General features: G+C 43.3%; 1 long non-coding RNA gene across 1 annotated transcript; it reads right to left on the reverse strand.

The window, feature by feature from the left end:
- Positions 1 to 221: 221 nt before the first annotated feature.
- LOC138148913 (uncharacterized) lies at positions 222 to 4,117 on the reverse strand. Its single transcript, XR_011165200.1, has 3 exons — positions 3,992 to 4,117; positions 3,592 to 3,690; positions 222 to 750 (listed from the first exon to the last, which is right to left on the reverse strand). It is a non-coding gene; the product is annotated as an uncharacterized lncRNA (long non-coding RNA).
- Positions 4,118 to 15,467: the final 11,350 nt, after the last annotated feature.

Below are 15,467 nucleotides of genomic sequence, written 5' to 3' on the forward strand. Positions count from 1 at the left end.
ACACACACACACACACACACACACACACACACACACACACACACACCCTTACTACAAGCTCTACTGAAGCTCAAAACCCCCAAACTCAAATAATCCACAAGTCTCAGTTTTTATTTGGCAAAAAGCAATATTTTAAAATATCTTCCAGTCCCTGGTTCTGTAATTACTATCTACCCATGTGATCTTTAGCAAATTCCTTCACCTACATGCATTTTTTTCCTCTGACAAGCAAAAGAGCTTGGAGCTATCTTTAAGATAGATTCTGGCTCCATATCCTAAGTCCCAACTCTGCCCTCAGGCCATGAGGTTCTCAGTGGTGTTCAGCCATTTACACTCAAGTGAAGAAAAAATGGGCACACTAGTTCTTACCTTTTTAAGGGAGGGCAATAGTGGTACCTACAAAAAGATGTGGCCTGGAGCTTCTAAAACAGGCTGATAGAGTTTGATTGGGGGGAAAAGGAAAGTGGAGCTGAGGAAACCATGTCGAAAATCATACCCTATTTTCGATGTCATTCCCATGAAATTATTTGTGAAACACACCATTTTTTTCCCCTGACAGTGACTGTAAATATCATCTGGAACACATCTTCATTAGCAGCTTTCATCTCCTGGCAGGGTCTGCCTCTTCAGTGGGATGTTGCCAATGGAGGTATGAGCTCCTGCCTTTGGTACGAAGCATTTGTGTAAAACCAAGCCTCTAATGTGCAGAATTGGCAGGTCACAGAAGTGTCACAGTCTACCGGAATGGGTCTGGAATCAATAAGGTAGACATCAAACTCAATTTGATTTAATTTTTCATTACTACCTAGAGAAAAGGCCCACACAGCCCTCCATGAATGGAAAAGAAACATGAAAGCTCTTCAAAACTGTAGAGCTGGGTCTCAGAATGACCTACAAATAGATTTAAATATGGCAGCTGAGCCCATCACAATATTATTGTTAATTTTCCTTTTCATACCAAAAGCGACAGGCGAGGTAAGAGAAATCAAAAGAGACATGAGCACATTGCAAATATAAAGGAGGACAAACTGTTTTCAGTTATAAACCAGCAGGACTTCCCTTTTCTCACACCCTCAGGGTACCCTCCCACACCAAAGACTTTCTCCTTCTCCAAAAGCAACAAGGTAGGCCTGGACTCTATAGACATTGGAATGCCAACCGCGCAAGGCCCAGTTAAAGTCTGTGGCTGGGACCTCCACAGCTAAGACTGTTGAAAAAGTGGCAAGCCCAGGCTCCCTCTCACCCTCCCAACAGCTGACAGAAAAGGAGGGGGCAGGGGCCACAGCGGGCACGTCCAGCTGACACTGACCTTCCAGACGTAGGAACATTTTCCAGACTGACACTAATTGTGGGCACATCTGGCGTTTGGAATACAGCCAGATTGGGGTGTTTGTGTTAGTCTGGCCAGTGTGATAATGTGCCTGCCCATTAGGAGGCAATGGGGGTGGGGAGAGGGTGTTAGCGATGCTGAGAGAGAAATCCAGATCTTGGCCCATGCACGTGCAATGTGTGCATGCTGAGGCAAATGGATCATAGGATTGGAATCAGATTCCAGTTGTGCTGAGGGGTGTTAGAAATGATCAAGGCCAAACCCTCAGAAGATCAAGTGACCTTTCCAAACCAGGGAAGCCAAATTTGTATAGTGCCTTAGTTTTCAAATTGCTCTCCTGGAGATAACTTCATTTAATCCTCACAAATACCCTGCAGGGCAGGCTTATAGATCAGATATCATGGGTTTTACTGATGAGGCAAACTAAGGCTTAGCAGTTAAGTGACTTACTCAAGGCCATGCTGCTGCTAGTAAGAGTCAGAGCTGGGGTCAGAATCCAGATATCCTGACTTTGTACAGTATTCTTTGCACTGCACCAAAATGTTTCATAACTAAGGGAAATCTGGGGGTTTAGGTTAAGGATGACGTGTGCTAGAAGTGAAATGTTCAAAGATTTCCTCAAGGACATGTCTGCCTGGATAAGGACTTGAGCCTGTCAAGGAATAAGAATAGGAAACAACAGACATGCAGATCAAGTGGTTTGTGAGTCCTGTCCTGAAAAGAATCTGAGATCTCCTCAATGAAGGCCTCCCTCCAGGAATGCAGATCACTGCCCATCCACAGACTCTCATCCCAGGCAGCTCCTTTAAAATCACATGAAGGGCTCACTCAGTGTGTTGCTAGACTTCCTCTAGTTCTGTTGACACCATACAGATTCCAGAAGAGTATACATGTTGTCCATTGGTAGCCACAAGCATGAGCAGCTTCCTTCTTTCCCAAACATCCGCCTCTCTGAAAATGTCCTTTTTCACTTCTCCTTCATGATTCTTTTTTTTTTTTTTTGCTTTTTGGAGGGGGAGGAAGAGCAGTTGGGTTAAGTGACTTGCCCAAGGTCACACGGCTAGTAAGTGTGTCAAGTGTCTGAGGCCGGATTTGAACTCAGGTTCTCCTGACTCCAGGGCTGGTGCTCTATTCACTGTGCCACCTAGCCACTCCTCTCCTTCATGATTCTTGTTGCACTCCTTGCCCCATGCCATATTTCAGAGCACCTCCAGGACACCCTGGGACCATTCCTATCATGACATTCATGTGCAAAGCAAGGATTCTTGTCTCCTCCAAAGTACCCCCTTATTAAGTTCCAAGTCAAAGTCTTATCCAGAGAGTGGTTTAATGGAAAGATCCCTGAACTACGATTCATAGAAGGAAGAAAAGAAACAAGCATTTATTCAACTGTGCTACATGCACTTTATAAATATTATCTCCTTTGACCCTCACATCTACCTGGGAGGAAGGTGCTACTATTCTCCATATTTTACCATTGAATAAACTGAGGCCAACAGAAGTCAAGTGATTTGCCTAGTTAGTAAGAGTCTGAGGCTGGATTAAAACTCGGGGTCTTCCTCATTCTGCATCTAAAGCTCTGTCCTCTTCACCACCAGATGCCCCTGCTGGAGTCAGGGACCCTGGATTCCTGTGCCATCTCTGCCATAGGTATGTTAGCTTAGAGAAATCATTTCATCCCTCTGAGCTAGCAAGTGATGGATCTGAAACTCAAAGCCAGATCTAACTTCAAGTCCATTTCCCTGCCTGGTGCACCACCCTACCCCCACATTCCTACGTTCATTTGTTTCAACACAGAGACACACACCTCTTTCTAATCACAAACTTGTTTCACACTTTTATCCTATCCCAGTTATTCCTAAGTATATTCAAAATATATGACTTATAATCAGAATTTGGTAAACTATCAATAGCAGTGTCATCATTTCTTCCTATGGGCAGTTAGGTGTAACAGAAAGAAGCCCAGGTCTGGGACCAGAGGACCTGGATTTGAGTCCCAGTATTGCTACTTCACAAGCTGGGTGACCTTGGACCTTCATTTCTCCTAATCTATAAAAATGGTATGATACTTGAACTATTTACCTCATGGGGAGGGGCATTATAAGGAAAGAGTTTTATAAATCGTAGGTTGTTATGGAAACAGAAATTGTTATCATCTGAGCATATCTAGTTGTTATTATCTATGGAGACCTCCCTAAAATTCCAGTTCTCACCTCCATTTGTTACATAACATTTGTGTCTTCAGAAACCAGATGCCTTACCCTCTAAAAGAGCGCATAAGCACAACCGTGACTCAGTCTATGGCATCCACATCCCCAGACCTCTTAGATTGGGCTTCTCAGAACCAAATGTGAGATTTCCTAGGAATATGAAGAGATACATATACATATACATATAGACATAGATATAGATGTGTGTATACACATATGTGTATATATATACACACATATATATATATACACATATGTGTGTATAGGTATAGAGAGAGATTTTTCTAGATACAGCAGAGGCTTAACCAGAGCTGAGGACCACCCCACAGTGCCCCTTATCCAGGAACTCCTTAAGGGACAGAGAAGCAGTGAGGAATATATATTGAAGGAAAAAAAAAAAACAGGAGATTTGAAGACAGAGGACTTGGGTTTGAATTCTGTTATTTATTACCTGTGTGACTTGAGCCAACACATTTCGCTTGTCTGGGTCCCAGTTCTCCCAACGGTAGAAGGAAAGTTGGCCTATGATGATCTCTAAGGCCCCTTTCAGCTCAAAATTCTATGATCCTTTTTTTGTAGAGAATAGAACAGAGAAAGCCTATGCTCAAGAAGAAGGAAACAGCATTGGAGACCAACAGAAATAGTAAAAAGCTCTAGACCACACGGAAGGTCTGAAAAATAGATGTCCCTCTGACTAACCTTCTATCTGGTGGAGAGATGGAGAGATCTGCCATGGATATCCCATCCAGCTTCCTGAGCAGTTTCTCCAGTGTTGTTTGAAAGCCAAGATAAACTCGGATTCTGTGTCTATAGACACAGACTAGTTTTACTAAATTCTAGAGGGGAGAAAAACGTCCGTTAAATTCAGTTCATTTTGGGGAGGGACCAAGAACATATTGATAGGATGCCAAACAACCAGTCTGACTGATTTTTTTTTTCAGGTTCCAGTCCATTATTTAGGTGTTCTGTAGATACAACTGGAAGTTTAAATCAGAATTGCCTATAATCAGGTCCTGGGTTAGAACCTGTTCCCCAGACATGGGACACTGCTCACCACCACAGGACTCAGTGGACATGTACTAAGAAAGAACTATCTTTCCAGCTAGTATACAGTGAACTAAAGTCAGGGTACTAGAGAAGGAGCTAAGGGACAGGTACCTGGCAATTGAACTCAGCAGCACAGGCCTATAGGAAAACAGGATACAGGCAATTATAAATTTAAATAAAGAAAAATTTTTTTTCCAAAAATCTACCTCCCCTCTCCCAACTCTGATCCTGCCCATATTCAAATCCTTAGACCTTGGCTCAAACCTAAGCCTCTAGCCCAGGGTGTGGAACCTGTAGCCTCAAGGCCACATGTGGCCCTCTAGGTCCTCAAGTGTTACCGTTTGACAGAATCCAAACTTCACTGAACAGACCTATGGCCTTGAGGTCACAGTTTCCTTACCCCTGCTCTAGCACTTGGGTCAAAGACACCCTACTGATACCCCCAATTACTTTTTGGAAAATGTTAAAATTCTTTGGCTTATTTGCCTCCATCTAGTTGAAACCTGAAAATATCAATGTAGGCTACTCTTCCAAAGATGGCCATCAGCTGCCCCTTGTTAAGTATTCAGGCTCACAAAACATCCAACACAGAAGGGATTCTACTTATATGGAAAAAATATATTTGAGATCATAGAAATTCAAAAGGCATACCCCCCTTTTCAGCAGACCTTCAACTCCTCCCCCAGAGAACTGTCCATACTTATAATACTACCTGTATCAAGGGAAAGAAAACCAAAGTTTGCTAAAGAGTCAAATGATCCCTCTCTTCCTTTCTGGTGAGTTTCCGCCTTTCTCCAGGTACCTTTACAATCTTCATGGCTTACAATAATACCCTATGTGGAACCTTAACAAGAGAATGGGTCTAAAGACTCATAAAATGACCAAAACTAGTAGCTTATAGAGTAATCAATGAACTGCAGAAACTTGGTCTCTAAAGGAGAACCACTGAAGAATCAAAATACCCTTTTCCCTTTCAGATGGGCCTTGACACTCCTCAAGGGATATGTGTAGTCCTGATGACTCAGAATACTACCCTTAATGGTAAAAGAAGTCAAGATTCTTTACACAGTCAAGAAATTCTTGCCCAGTGGCCCAATTACATTCCCAGAGATTTGTACAGTCCTTGTGACTTTTAGCATTATTCTGAATGGGAAAAGAACTTAGAATTCACTCCTTCATGTCAGAATTCTATGCCTCATTGCTTCTTGGCTAGAGCCTCCTGCAAATGGCACTCTCCAACAGTTGTTTGTTCCCACATCCTACCTCATTATCATTCCCCCACCACTGATCCAGCGCTCCATGACTGTCATTCATTCCTGACAGGCATCTTGGGTCCATCTGTCTATGGTCATTGACTTCTGCTCCTGGAAGCCATCACAGTCCTTTTTACTCCTGTCACTTTTTCTTAGTTCAATTGCACTGCTCCAGTTTCTAACTGCCCCTCCCCAGAAGATCTATCATGATCCTTCATGCCCAGGAGCAGAATGCCTCAAGCTATTTAAAACTTTGGGGTCCACACCCCTATTCTATCAGACAAAAGATTTCCTCAGATGACTATGGAAATCTACTCTTGTTTCTAGGCACCAAACCTTTCCTTTAGGCTTAAAGCATAGGTAGAACCAGACTTGGAGATATATTTTCAAGTTTTATTTAAATATATTTAAATTTTTAATTGGTTGCAGCCTGATTTCTTCAATACCCTGTGTTAATCTGACCAAATTGAGATGATATTGTCATTCTTAGAGAGAAGACGATATGGCTGACTCCCAGTTTGTATATATTTTTATAAATATTAAAGGAAAATGAAAGACTCAAAAAGCTAAGTTGGAAGAGGACACAGAATCTTACAAAGTAAAAAGTCTAAAGTGTCCCAGAGGGTACCTCTCAGATCTATGGATAAGGGAAGAGCTTATGACCAAACAAGACATAGAGGAGATTACAGGAAGTAAAATAGATAGTTTTGATCACATGAAATTAAAAAGCTTTCATACAAACAAAGCTAATGTAGCCAAAATTAGAAGGAAAACAGGAAATAGAGGAAACATTTTACAGCAAATTTCTCTGATAAAAGTATAATTTCTCAGATATATAGAAATCTGAACTAAATTTGTAAAAATTAGAGTCATTTCCCAGTTGATAAATGGTCAAAAGATATGAACAGGCAGTTTTGAGAAGAAATTAAAGCTATCAACAGTCACATGAAAAAAATGCTCTAAATCACTATTGATTAGAAAGAAATGGACATTTAACAACCATGAGATATCACCTCACACCTATCAGATTGACTAACATGACAGAAAAGGAAAATGGCAAATGCTGAGGTGGATGTGGAAAAATTGTGAAACTAATACACTGTTGGTGGAGTTGTGAAGTAGTCCAACCATTCTAGAGAAAAAAAAAACACTCAAAGGGATATAAAACTGTACATACCCTTTGACCCAGCAATACCACTACTAAGGTGGTATTCCTAAGAGATCAAACAAAAAGGAGAGGGACCTATTTGCACAAAAATATTTATAGCAGCTCTTTTCATGATGAAAAAAAAATTGAAAATTGAGGGGGATGATTAAACAAGTTGTGGTATATGATTGTGATGGAATACTATTATGCTCTAAGAAATGATGAGCAAGATGCTTTCAGAGAAACCTGGGAAGACTTGTATGAACTAATGCAAAGTGAAGTGAGCAGAACCAGAAAAACATTGTACACAGTAACAGCATTATAAAGATGAACTATAATAGACTTAACTACTCCAATCAAGACAGCAATATAAGACAATTCCAAAATACCCATGATGAAAAATGCTATCTACCTCCAGGGAGAGAACTGTTGAAATCTGAATGCTTTTAAAAATTTCTTTCTTTTTATTGTTTTAGTTTGTTTACGTTTTCTTTTGTAACATGGCTAATATGGAAATATGTTTGGCATGACCTTACATGTATAATCAAAATCAAAGTGCTTGCCTTCTTTAAGGAGGGGGGAAGGAAGGGAGGAAGGCAGAAAATTTGGAGCTCAAAATCTTTTAAAATGAATGTTTAAAAAAAACTTTTACATGTAATTAGGAAATACTTAACAAATATATAAAAATAATTTTTAAAAAGTGCTCCAGAGAGCGCTCCATGGGACAAAGGTCATAAGGCTTTAAGAGGTGATAAAGGTGACTTGCTGTCAAAGGAAGCAGATATTGCTAAAGAAACAAGTGAAATTAATTTCTTGCTTCAGTGGCCATAAAGGTGAATGGCTACCAGATGCTCAGCCAGAGATACCTGTTTGCCTGCTCCTGGACAAAGAAATGCTGAGAGAAATCAGAGCCACAGCCTAGCAGGTGAACAGGAAATTAAAATGTCTGAAGAATGACCACAGTGAAGGACCACACAAGTTTTCAAAAAGGCTGTTCTGCAGCCCCCTACATTTGGGGAGACCTTTGGCGGGGGAGGAGAATTTGAAGTCATGTCTATTGTCTGACTTATGAAACTCTGAATAGAGTAACCCTGAGATACAAACATGGTAGCCCTTCAGTAGAGATCTAAGAGTCACTAATAGCTGTGAGAGGACTGACCAGAGGCCACAGTGGTAGAGGCTGAACCAGCATCAAAATCTTTTCCCCTTCTAGGGTTCAGACAAGCATATATAGTTACAGGTTAAAAGTGGCTTAGTCCCCTCAACCTTCTCTCTAGGATAGACTTCAGTGTCAGGTCTAGAATTGAGTGAAGAAATTCAAGGAATGGGAAGAGAGCTTATCAGAAGAACTTGTTACAAAGGAGGCAGTTTATAACTAAAAAAATGAAGGAATTTTACAACAATTAGAGTTGTCCAACAGTGGGATGGCCTCTTTGGGAAATAGTGAACTCATCCCTAGAATTCTTCAGGTGAAGGTTATTAGGCATTGTAATCAACTTGAGGACAAGGTCTATGTCATTTTTTCCTTTATCTCCCCAGTTCTCAGCACATAGTAGGCACTTAATAAATGTTTCTCAAGTTGAATGGTGTAAGGGAAAGACATGCTTCATTTATGGGTTGAGTGAGATGATCTCTAAGGTGCCCTCCAATTCTGCAATTCTACGATTCTATGAATGAACCAGTAGCAGAATCTAATGTAGAAGATCAAGCTTCAGTGTCCAGGAGCTCAGGAAAGGGTGAGTGGTTTCTCAAGTGAGGACTATAACCATTGATCGATCCTCTGACAGGGTCTTCCTGCCCTTTCCCCTGGCTTTATGTTCCATTTCAATGGGGATGGGCAAGGGCTGGCCAAGATGTGCTGGCAGCCAGAGAGAGGCAGAGCTACACAGACACCCATTTGTTGATGGCAGCAAAGATGAAAGCCGAGGTTGTCTGGGGAATTCTAACACTAAACCTCACATTTACAGTAAATCAATAGATCTTTATGAGCACAGATGGGAAAGCTTCCAAAGGAAGCAGCACAACTTGCTGATTTCATTCACTGCCTTGGCCTTGGCCTTAGCTTTGGCCAAAGATTCTTCCAGTCCATCCTCATGGGGCTGTTTTGGTTTTTTTCTCTTCACATTCCAACACTAAGGCAGGCCTTTTCCCAACTAGGGCCACCAGCCTTCTTCCTGACTCTAATATTCCATGCCTAGACTCCTGGGGCTCTTTTTGAAGAGCTCAGCTGGTCTCTCATGGAGCCACATGAAGTCCAGGGGTTTCAGAGAGCTGGGGCCAATGGAAGCTTATGCTTAATTAATCACTGTGATGAAACCCCAGGGAAGGCCCAGCTGCAGACTCCTTGCTTTCATAGTTGGCCATTTCCACTGCTACCACCCAAGGCTTAGCAAGCCCTCCCCTTTGTACTATGACCTCTGAAAAAGAGCCTTTGCTCCCCTGTTCCCCTCTGGGGTGAGTCATCAACAACATCCCACTCAGCCAATTCAGTTGTTTAAAGCATAAGAAATGGCTTTTAAAATCTCAAAGTACCAATTATACACTGCTCTAATATTTCAAAAGCTCCATGGTTACAACCCTGCTATGCTTTAAGAAATAGTTTCATGAGTTGCTATAGACCAAAAAAAAAAGTCACCACCATCGTCAGCTAGCAGGCCAATCTTCTGGCAATGAATATTATCAGATTTGGCTAGGTTGGTCCTCAAATAACAGACAGAAAGAATTTTGTCCCTAAACCCATACTCAAATCCTTTCCAATATGGTAGAACCTGCCAGATCTTGGTATAGTCTTCAGGAACCCAGGGTCATCTCCATGAGGCATTGAGACATCCCAGAAGGATTTACGTGCATCATACACAGGTAGCTGAATCATTAACACTCAATGTAGTTGCAAAGTTGAGTCACCATTCAGCTCAGGGTTTTCTTTTGCCTGTTTTCCCAATAAGTACAGTTTCTCTTCAGAATTCCACCCCATTCAAGCTAAAATCTTCTCGTAGCTCCCCTCAACTGAAAGCCTTTCCATCTGGATCCTCCAATATATACTCTTGAATGTAGGTTGAATCTGATGCCACAAAATCCCCTGGTGACCTGAACGCTAATATGCCTCCTAATCTCTGGCTCACTTCAGCCTTCCAACCTCTCAGTTTCCAAACTGGTCCACTCCTGACTTCACTCATCTCATTTCTCTTTAACATCCCTTCTTTTTTCTTGCAGTTCATACTTCTCTCTTCTCCCCATGCTTTGGTCTAAACTCCTTTTCACCCATAGTTCTGTTTTGTTTTGTTTTTTTACCTTGTCTCCTTCCTGCCCATCACAAATTAACATTTGCACACAGATGCATTTACAAAAGCAAGCAAACAAACAGGGGGGATGATTCCTTGTCTCTAGCTAAAAAAAGAGCTTTCAATCCACTTTCCATGTGGAGGGGGCTGGTCAGTGCACCCACATCACATAAGAGCTCTCCTTAGAGGTTTTGTTCCTGTTCAAATTCCTCAGCCTCTCTGCAGAGTGGATGAATTGCTCCTGTCCCTGTAGAGAAGGGTAGGAGTCCTCCTTCCCTTCCCCCACTCCCATTAATGCTCCCCCGCCTGGGAAGGGGTGGGAGGGAGGAGCATTAGACTTAGCCTAAAAGGGCTCTCTCTGTTTATCACCAGCTGCAGAACTCCCAGTTGGACTTCCTGCAAGGCCTGCAAGTCTTTGCCTGTCTGTCCTCCCTAGCGCCAGAGCTCCCTCGTTTAATGCTGGGTGGCATTCCCAGGGACAAACCCAGAGAATGGATCTGTGTCATGCCCTAGGACTCATGCTTACAATCATTCCCATTCTCTCCTGTGTCGCTGCCCTTCATTGGTTATGTTCAAAATGCAAAAGATGGGGGGAGGAGGGGTGAAAGGGTGGTTTATGTCTGAATTTGAAGTCCAATAAAACCTCTGACTCCAGGGGAAGGCAGCCCAAAGTGCTTTCTCTCCCCAAGATCCCAAGAACCTTGTTGATTTCAGCACTTCCTGGACATAAAGGCAGCCCCAGTGGCTGCTCTCCCTCCTCAGCCTCCAGGCTGTTCCTCATCTCCATCTCCCGCTCTATGCTCAGACATTAAAATAATCAGTCGGAGCCTCCTGTCAACAGCCGCCACAGAAGAGGGTCTATTCAGTAGGGTGTGGCAGGGGCTCAGCTCAGAGCTCTTTCCTGTTCTGGTTTTGGTCCCAAATCCTCAAGCCAGAGTCCCAGGAGAAGAGCAAGACCCAGACAGTGGGCTCTTACTAGTAACATTATTTTGCTTATATGCTGTCGACCATGGACACGGAGATTTAGTCCCTACCTGGTTTGTCCTCCTCTGCCCTGGTCAATGGCCAAGAGTCCGGAAGCTCAAGCTGGATTCCCTCCCACCACCAAAAGGGCCAGAAAGTCAAGGTCTCCCCCAGTTCCCCTTCCCAACCCCCAGCCTTATCTCCCTTCCCCTCACCCCCATCACACCCAAAGAGCTTGTGGAAACTTATAAACTGTGCAAACAGCCTTGTCACTGACATAGTAAGAGACCATTAAAAAAATGTTAGCTGGAGCCAAAGTCAATGAGACAAGAGGAAGATAAAATGAGAGTAAAATTGGCAAGGGAAGAGATGACCCAAAGCAAGAGTCCTGCCCTCACTAAGTGTCCTGAGGTGTCATATCTGTGACAATAGCTCACATTTATGGAGGATCGTTTTGCAGATGAGGAAGGAGGCCCAGAATGGGGAAGCTAATTATTACCCAAGGTCACAGAGCCAGTAAGTGACAGAGTCAGAATTTGAACCCAGGTTCTTAGATTCCAAATTCACTGCCCTTTCTGGAGGAACTTAACCAGAGTTCATGGATCCCTTGGATTTCAGAAAGTAGGAAAAACGGGACAAGAAAAAAAATTACAACTTTTATTTTCACTGACTCTTGATTTCCTTTGTAATTCTACACATTTTACTTTATGCTTTTCAAGACTATTACTCTGAGAAGGGTCTAGGCACTTCAACAGATTGCCAAAGGGATACATAACAGAAAAAGAGTTAAGAAACGCCTCCTAAAACCCGTAGTACTTTTAATAAAGAGAGCATGTGTGTGGCCGTGTCTTTGTCTCTGGACAACTGTGTGCATTTTCTTCATCCTGTACTTCTGTGCATTTAAGTAAGAGTGATGTGCTCTGGGAGTGAGGGGTCCTGTCATATGCACACACAAGCTTTACTGTGGCTCCTCTCTTCACTTCCTTCTAGGCTATCTTACCACTTTGGATAATATATATGGATTCATGGGATTCCAGAATCATGGAGGGCTTAGGGGTCATCTAGTTAGGTCCCTCATTTTTTACATTTCGTCATTGTTAGTGTGGGTATCAATCTGCCTGTCTTCCTATATGTCTGTCTGTCTTGAAAGGCCTGGGGATGGGACTGGAAAGTTGCTTCCCCACTCCTGGGATGATTCCATCCCAGCTGCACTCAGCAGGGAGCTCCGAGTTCTTCAGCCTCTCCCCCTCCCTGCACCTGGGCACCCCTGCTCCCTCTTCCGCCACCCCACCCAGCTCCTACAAGGTCTCTTCTCAGCCTTCTGCCCCTGAGCTCCCTGTGTGGTCTGAGCCCTCGGCCTGGGTCCATCAGGGAGGGAGCAACGGGCCTGCTTGTTTACAGTCGAGCATAGTTGAACCTTTATTTTAAATAAATAAAACTTTTAGCCATTTTGTATTTCCTTTTTCTTTCAAAAAAAAAAACTGTTTTTCCCTCCTCCTCCTGGCTGAGCCCCCATCTCCTGGGCCACCCAGGGTGGGAGAGGTGAACTGACAGGGGCTGGGGCTGATGGCCCAAAAGGCCAGACGGGTCTCACACACACATTAACTCCCAGACCCTCCATGAATCCTAGGTATGTCCTAGCATGGGAATAAGGGCCAAACAGGAGACCCAGGCCTTGCCACTACTAAACCATTGTCTGTCTGTTCTTCCCAGTTATACTGCTGTCCCTCTGTAGTCCCCACCCTCTCATTAGATGGCCATCCATCTGTCTTCCTTTTGGACTGTTGTCCATCTATCAATGTGGCCGGGGGCCTGAAGGGGTTTCTGAGGGAAACTGGACAAGCTGAGTGCACGATCAGTCAAGAATCTGAGTCCAGAAAAAAGAGGCTGGGTGGCTAGTGTACCTCCCACCTCTGTCTCCTCCCCCCCCACACACACACACACTGTACTTCCCCTGGACACTCCTTCCCCCAGCCCAGGATGTATGTGTTCCCTTCCCCAGACTCCCCGAACATTTAATTTACACTTTGCTGAATGTTTTCATACTGATGAAGTTTTCTCCCTACCCAAAAAAGTGAGGGAAGTGAGGCAGCCAGATGTGAGAGCATTTCAAAGGTCTTTTTTTGGACGGGGAGTGATGTTAAATAAACACCCAATGATATTCTTTCTGCAAAATGATCCATTTTCATGGCACCCAGGAGTTCGTCCAAGGGTCTCTGGGTCATTGGGGAAAAACGTTCCGTGTGCTTTGGCTCTGCATTCTTCAGGCGGCTACAAAGAGCTAATTCTTCCAATTAAGTGAAGCCCACATTGCTGGTGGAGATGGATTGACAAATTATTTTCAATGCTAATTTATTCATGCTGATGATAGGGCCGATAGCCCTCCTATGTTTGGAGACTGTCTCTAGGAGATCCCCCACCTGCCAGAGACACTGTACTCATTTACAGTCCTCGCTTCTGGCTGTTCTCTATGTGCACCATCAATGGGTGTCTGTTTAGCCTTCATCCCATCTTCAGTCAGGCTCTAAGGCTCTCCCCACTTCCGAGATGCCCCTTCCTCCACCTCACCATCTTTCTTTCCACATTGTCAGTTGGCCTCCATGATAACTACAACATCAAAAACCTATTCAGCCTTGAGCAGGCCTACGAGAGGGGAAAGAGGGACAGGAGCCCCAAGATTCAGTGCGTCTGAGTGGAAGCAAGAAAGCATGAGAGGATGTCGGGGAAGCTGTAAAAGATGCCAGGAGGTGAAGGAGGTGAGGGCGGAAGAGAGATAGGAAAGGAGATTGGAAACCCAAGAGATGGAAAGAGAAGAATCCCAGAGAAAAAGGAAGACAGGGAAACTAGAAGCTACTCATCTTTTTGTCACTGTCAATCAGTCAATAAGCATTTATTAATCTCCTACTGTGTACTAGGCAATGTGATAAATGCTGGGGATACAAAAAGACAGTTCCTGACCTCAAGGTGTTCACAATCTGTCATGTGGGAGACAACAAGCAAACAAATATATACAAACAAGCAATACAGGAGAACTAGCAAATTTATCACTAGGAGATGAAAGAAAAGGACACAGGAGGTGTCAGGGAAGGAAAATTAGAGGCCAGGGATGGAGGGAAGAGAGGCCAAGAGAGGAAATGGAGGTGAAGTCTGGGATGAGAAACACCAAGGCAGCAGGCATGTTGAAGTCTGGGGGTCAAACAAGGATAGAATGTGGGATAGGATTTTCTTTTTTCATTTACATGGATCTAATTTCCTAATTATGGCTCAAGATGATGCTAAAAGTTTTATTACTCCCTAAGTATCTACCTGATTGTGGGAAGGTGGCTCAGGGCATGGAGATAACAGGAGGACCTAGATTGGATAAAATATTTATTTGAGATAACACCATAACTGTGAAGGAAGAACAGGGTATGAATATGAATGATCTTGAACAAGCAATTTCTCCTCTCTTGGTCTTGGCTCCTCATTTATAAAATGAGATGATTAATCCACTAGACCCCTCTGAGGTCTAAATCCTATGAGCCTTTCAAACCCACCATGAATAACAGAGAGTGGACTAGATTATAAGTCCCTTTGGAGCCCCTGAAGGGAAGGGACAGTATTATCTGCTTATGAATCAGTCCCCAGATCTGAACAGTCATTGTCAATGGGCACATGGGTATATAGATGCTGAGCATATGGTCAAGGGCTAAGCTTTGGAGGACAGACACAGAAGGCAAGAAGACTAAGCTCTAGGGACAAAGACAAAGAAACAGTTAGGGATTTGAGTTCTAAGCTTTAAAAAGATGCTTTCTGCACACTATTCTTCCTGAAGTTAGGCCCTAACCATGTCACTCCCTTGCTCGAAAACCTACTATGGCTACCTATTACATTTAAAATAAAGCCTATAGTCCTCACCTTGGTTCATCATAGTCTGAATCCAACACACTTTTCCCATCTTATCTCTTACTCTCTCCTCTTTGACCCCTATGTTTGTGCTTCCTTGGAAAACCAGGCCCTCTGGACTCGGATTATTAAAACCCTCCCCATTCTTTAAGTGGGCAGCTAGATGGTTAGAGTGTTGGCATGGAGTCAGGGCCTAAGTCCAAATCCAGTCTCAGATACTAGCTGTGGGACACTGGGCAAGTCTCTTAACCATGTTTGCCTCAGTTCCCTCATCTGGAAAATGAGCTGAAGAAAAAATGACACAACTCCAGTATCTTTGACATTTTTGTTGTTGTGTAGTCATTCTCAGTT

Source organism: Petaurus breviceps, unplaced genomic scaffold (assembly GCF_028583685.1).
Source record: "Petaurus breviceps papuanus isolate PSGF00001 unplaced genomic scaffold, PetGlider_PUasm1.0 90842, whole genome shotgun sequence".
NCBI classification, from domain to species: domain Eukaryota; kingdom Metazoa; phylum Chordata; class Mammalia; order Diprotodontia; family Petauridae; genus Petaurus; species Petaurus breviceps.